Source organism: Lygodium microphyllum, chromosome 29, assembly GCF_053477565.2.
Source record: "Lygodium microphyllum isolate KBCC chromosome 29, Lygodium_microphyllum_v1.1.10, whole genome shotgun sequence".
NCBI lineage: Eukaryota > Viridiplantae > Streptophyta > Polypodiopsida > Schizaeales > Lygodiaceae > Lygodium > Lygodium microphyllum.
The window spans coordinates 31,363,679-31,370,216 of record NC_141163.1 but is presented as its reverse complement, the minus strand read 5'-3'; the positions used below and the strand labels follow the sequence as shown (position 1 = coordinate 31,370,216).

The window sequence follows — 6,538 nt, the reverse complement described above, 5'->3', positions numbered from 1 at the left end:
GCATTTTCATAGTTAGAGGCATTTAGCACCTTGCACAAGCACCATTCATGAATTTTCTAACTTTAAGAGGTTCATTTTGTATCATGAGATAACAAAAAACGGGGTTATTAAGCTTAAAGAGGTTGATTGTGTATCTATTTGCAAGTGGAGAGAAAGTTATGGCACCTAAAAGAGTGCTTAGAAAGAGAAAGAAATGTGTGTAACCTCATAGTAGCCGTGAAGTCTGTATGAAGCTACGTTCAGGATGTGTTCCTGGGCGGATCTTAGAGCAAGAAGCATCATCACGTTTGAGAGCAGTGGACACTCCTTCAACAAAGAAAGGACGTGGTCCAAAAAGATGTGTCTTCATTGATGACGAAGCACAAGTGGATGGGGACTCCAATACAATTGATGGGGTTGTGGAGCACACAGGTAGTCACTTATATGTCCATTTCATTTACATATGACTGTTTGTTCATTGTTATGTATTGTTTTATCTATGTATATATTGTCTACCCATTATATATGATTGGTTTAATGCTACTGTTTTTTATTGTTACTTATTAATATCTACTCCTACAGAGACTAATGTGCAGCATGATAGTCTAGATGACAAAGAAGAGGTGAGTGGTGATAGTGATCAAGGGGAGAATGATGATGAAAAAGAAAAGAAGCACTCAAGGAACTTAGGCAAGCAAGTCTCTCTAGGCTTGATGAAGGATGTGCTGAGTCAATTTTATATAAAAAAGAGGAAGTTGCCTCCTCTTGTGCCTCTTTGCAGATTGGTAGCTCATGAGGCAGTCAGATTTGCTACGAATGATGCCTAGTGGTTGATTCCTTCCTTTGATTCCACTCATTATCTTGAGACTATGGGACACTTCCTTGTGTCAGTTGAAGGTCCGAGAGGGGAGACCATGTCTGTGACAGCCAGCAATCTAGATGAATGGGGTCCAATATGGCATCAAAGAAATGAGGACTTTGAGAGGGCTCTTGGAAGAGAGTGGCAAGACCTTAAGGGTAAAAAGTTCTTGGTTTGGGATGGAAACCACAGGCTTAAAACATGGTGGAAACGCATCAAAGAAAGTAAGTTGTCCACTATACATGCAAGTATTGAATGTTTGTATCCCATTCTTATGTTAGTTGGTTTTCAATTACAGAGTACTCCGACTATGCTCACTACCATGTTAGTGTACGGTGCCAATTCATTGAGGTGCCAAAGGCGAAGGAAGCAGAGCTACTACTCGCACTAGACACCACCAACGCGTAAGTCTTCTTCCTTTAACTATGCTCCTCTTTGTAATATGTTACACTTACATTCTCATATTATGCTTCTGTTTGTTTTCAATAGTATTTCTAGAGCTCATGTTACTCCAAATATTGCGCATGAGGTGTATATGTTTCAAAAGTTTGATACTGCAAACAAAGACTCCATTCTAGATAGATTGAGTCCAGCCATGAGGAAGTGGGCTGAGGTTGAGATGAGTATAGAGGCAAGGTTTTATCATGGTGTTTCTCCATGGTATAACTCTCCTTGCGGTTTAATATCTCAGCTTGTATGGAAGGTGATTTTCTATCTATGGCTCACTTGTATGAGATGTGCTTTTCTATCTCTAATTTAGTTTTTTTTTTTGGAATGATAGGATGAATTTCATGTCTTCATCTCAAAAGAAACTGCGAAGCTTGAGGCTCTTGGTCTAGATGAGGTAGAGAGGAAGAAACGTTTGGAGAAGGCTACAAGGGTGGAAGAGGAGCGCCTTAAGGATAGGGGTTACAAGTACCTATCCATTGCTAATCCCCAAAATGGTGATGAGTTCTTTAAGTTGTTATTTGGGCTAAAGTGGGATGATGCAAGCATGCTCAAGATCACAAGAGACAAGTTGTATTGTCTCACAAGCTCAAAAATCCCTGTAGAAAGGAAATTTGTATATATAACGCAAGTTGTGTGTATGTGATGCTTTTTTCTTCAATGCTTTCTATTTGCATATATTGTTGTGCATCACAGGAAAAAAATATTATTGCATCTTATGAGTCTCACAAAGGCCAAAGACCCCCAATACCCGCATTTTGGTGATTATAAGCTCTTTTGGGTTTATATGAAGAAAGAGACATATTGGGCTCACTTGCATTCAGAGGCACTGCTTCAGATTGAAAGGATACAAGTAGAAGGTCCACAGCTACCAGATTCATTTGAGGACTTCTTTAAGCTTAACATGAAGAATCATGTCATGTAGGTTGACTCAATGTAGTGCATTCATATTGCTTTCTTAAGTTCTTTCTTAAAATGTATATGTGCTAATGTTAAGCACTTGTGAAACTTGTGTAGGCTTTTGTACACCTCTTGGATGGAGTGAAATCTTCAAATGTTGCAAAGAAGATGCCAGAGCTTACGTTTTCAGCCAAATGTGTGATTTATAGGTTAGCATCAAAACTATTTTTCTATTTTGAACGTTAAAACACCCGCTTTGATCAAAGGAACATTACTTGTAAACTCTTCATCTTAAATTTCAAGTAAAAGCCTAGGTGGTTGGTTTACTATGATCATTATGTAGTAGATATAATGGCACTTGAAAGCCTATTTATGTTATTGATTTTTCTATTCTAAGCTCCACGTACAAGCTCGAGGTTGAGTGGTTGGTTTATTATTATAAAACTATTGTCTTATATAAAGGAGATTGTGTGTCTAATTTTCATATTAGATTGCATGCATTTGCTTGCGTAATTGGCAAGAATGTTGCAGGTGGATACTACAATGTGTAGAAGAGAAGAGGCTGGATGCAACTCCGCAATTCACAAGAGAGTGGATTGATGTTCGTGACGAGAACACTATGTATTCTCCATCATTACGCGAGAGAAAATTGACGGCATGGCAGGCAAGTGTTTTCCCTTGGTGGCTGGATTACCCTATGGGGGTTATCCCTAAGCAAGAGAAAGATCTGCATGAGAGTAAGTACTTCAATCTATGTAAACATCTCGTTGCTTTTGTAGCAATAGTTTTTGTGCTCATGCATGGGAATCTAAGGGTGAATGATACTATGTAGGATTCAAGGAGGAAGTTGATACTCATGAACCACTTACCGCACCCACCACTGTAGAGGAGCAAGCAACCAAGGATACCAAAGGTGCAGAAGGAAGTACTCAGGCTAGTGAAGCTAGCAAGGATGCTACACATGCCACCCAAGGTACTCAAGGTAATGCACATGCTATTGAAGCTACTACCAGAGCCACTACTACACCCCTTGCTAGCATTGTTGACAAGAGAGGCAAAGGGCTTATGGGAGAACTAGACACCTCTATAGATCCAGGGAGAAAAAATGTGCCAGATTCCTCTATGGCGCCCACCACCTCCTTTGTTGCAGAGTCATCTCTTGGTCGAGAGAATTGGGAGAGGCGACTTATGACCCATTTAGTAGGTGAGAAGTCTTATATTAACTTGAAATTCATGTGCTTTATTGGTTGCCCATGAAGAATAGTCATGTATGATTATTAAAAATAAATTACTTTGAAATAATTGTTGCACGGTTCCAATATCAAACATATGTCGATGCTCTATTAGTGGATGTGACCCAAATTGATAGATTTGCCCTTGATAGGTAGACATGACAACTACATATTGCAAGAACATCAATTTACATGTTGCATATAGCATTGCATCATCGTTTACTTTGCATTAATGACTATGTTGTTTTGTGTATAGTATCAACAAGTTTTTTGCAACACAAAAGATGCATCTTTATAGCAAAGATGGAGTTCCATGTCAAGAGGTGGCTCGATTGATATTTGCGGATTTTCCTACGAGCTTGCTTGTGGATGCTCTAGGTCCCATCCCATTGGATAAGTTATGCTTTCTATCACACAAGGTTTACATCAAACTCACTTCTCATATATCATAACACCAATGTTGTTTTTAGAGGGCATGACTATTCCCAAGTGGAACACGTTCTCAAAGGGTCTAGTTATGGGTTGTATGGACCTTGCTTCACGAGTATATGGCCGACCAGGGATTTTTAGTCACTATGTGCTTAGCAAAGCATATAGGTGAGTTTATTACGGATGCAGCAAGAGTGGGGCTTGTGCTTCACCGCACTTGGACACTCGTGTGACTCCAAGGCTTATCGACATCCCGTTACTAGAGAGGCGGTAAGATAACAAAGTTGGATACGTTGAACGTATGGTTGTATGTTCTAAATAAAGTTTGTGTTACATGCTTTAAATAAAAACATGGATCACTTATTCTATTTCCACTCGTGAATAGGTACTTGATCTTACTGTGTGTCTTTGGCATCGTGCTGGTCATGTTGTGCCTTGCTACAACACAGAGGCTGGGGAGAAGATTTCAGAGAGATTGTTTCCAGCGTATCGTAGCTACATGCTAGATGATTGTGTCTTTCCCATGGACGTCGATGGTGTCATTGTCAGAGGCGGAGCAGAGAGGTCTCATCTTTTCTATCGGTAAGTAGTCTTGCATGTTTTTGCTCTCAGGTTACCTTGTATGGTATTTTCATTGTTTCTACTTGCATGGCCGCAAAGATTCTGTATCTTGATTGGTGATATGGTTAGGTGGTTACTGGCTACATTTACGAAGTGCTACGACTATGTTTTGGATGTGTTTGCGGGGTGTGGTGGTTTGGCGCGGGCCAGTGCAGAGGAGATGAGACATTGCATGTGGCTAGAAATAGATGATGTGCTTTATGGGGAGTGTTTGTCCACCATAGTGTGTGGACCGGTACCATGCTGAGAGAGAGTGTGTGTGTTTTTTTCGAGAGACTCTAGACATTTCATTTTGTTACTACTTTTATATGTTTATTATACACTTTGTCATATGACTATGCCCGATTTTGTCTAAGAGATTACATGCATTGGGATCTTTGATTTGTTTTTAGGAGAGTGTACCTTGCGACTATTTGACACGTATATTTTACTAGTTTTTCGTTGGTTTTGTTTTCTTGATGCGTGTTCATGTAAATGCAACGTGTCGTACTCCTTAAGTAAGAGTGAATAATTTCTATTTTCTTTTTGTGTCACTTTATGCCCACAAGTAGTATGACTGTGAATTAGTAATCCTGTTATGAATGTATACTTGCAAACCACACATGACATGAGATATTTCCATGTGGGGTATGCTGCAAAGAGATATTTATATGCAGAATGGATATATTGCACGAAAAAGCTCGAAAAAAAGGGATTGATTAGAAAAGAATGAAAATGAAAGCCCGCAAAAATAAAATCCCTCCCATTTGGGTTGCAACTTACCTAGGAAGAGCTCACAATGGGCATCATAAAAGAGCTCACAATGGGCATCATAATATAAGACCAATTGATCCTTAGTAAATTTATACTTCTTAGTCCGAAGATCGTAAAGCATTTTCATTCGCTTCTTCCCCACTTCCTGATGCAACAAGGCTTGAAATCGAAGCCAAACCTTATTATAGGCAGCTCAACTCCAAACATAGAACACACTCTTTCCCATATACTAATTTAAAAGGGGTATGGCATGTAGCTCTTTTAAATGTCGTATTATAAGCCCAAACAGCCACATACAACTTCTTATCCCAATGACACTTACCTTCAATTGATTGAAATCCCCACAAGCTATTTATTGGTACTCTCTACTTGTCCATTAGCTTGGGGATTGTAAGGTGTGATCTTATTATGTTTAATCTTCAAAGTTTATGTCAAATCCTCGATCACTTTATTTAAAAAATGTGTCCCACAGTTAGACAAAAGTTTCTTAGGTGGACCAAAATGGTAAATAATCTATTCCAAAATAAAGCTAGCCATTTTCTTGGCATTATCCTTCATCATAGTGCAAGCTTCAGACCACTTCATGAAATAGTCTATTGCCACAATGATATAGCACTTTCGTGTAGTTGATGAGGGATGTATAGATCCAAGAAAATCAATGCCCTACTTCTCAAATGGTAGTATAGCCATGACAGAAGTCAGTGGGCACTTCTTAATCTCTCTATTGTCATGTCTCTGACATATATCATATCTCTTGATGCATGCAAATGCATCATGGCCACTAGTATCTGGCTCTCAAAGTTTTCTGTTCAGTCAATTTTCGAGAAAAGTACCCTCCACAAGTGGAGTCATGACACTCTTCCAAGATAAATGGAACCTCATCATGCATAGCACATCAGTGATAAACATCATCAACCCCTTGCCGATATAGTGTTCCTACAATCAAGGAAAATTTCAAGGCTTGATGCCTAATTTTCCTCTTTTCAGCGTTCAACAAAGTGACTCCAACCTATCCTATGGATAGATAGTGCATCATGGCAGGATACCAGGATGGAATGGAGACTGTATCAATTTGAATAGACTCTCAAGGTCGCTACCTTCAGCCAAGGCTTCCTTTAGCTCCCTGAAATCCACAAGACATTCAACGATGCTCTGCAACTTCGACGGTTTAATCCTAATTTCATAATCAAGCTCCTGCAAAGTGATCAACCACTTCGCTAGGCAATTAGGCTGCAACTTATTCAACAATAGCCTCAACCCCTCTGCCTTTTTATAGAATACTACCTTTTCATACAAGGTGTGGTGTCTAAATTTATTC

General features: G+C 39.3%; 2 pseudogenes; both read left to right on the top strand.

The window, feature by feature from the left end:
* Positions 1-227: 227 nt before the first annotated feature.
* Positions 228-2,330, top strand: LOC148010503 (uncharacterized; annotated as a pseudogene).
* Positions 2,331-3,892: 1,562 nt separating this feature from the next.
* On the top strand, positions 3,893-4,714 carry LOC148010502 (uncharacterized; annotated as a pseudogene).
* Positions 4,715-6,538: the final 1,824 nt, after the last annotated feature.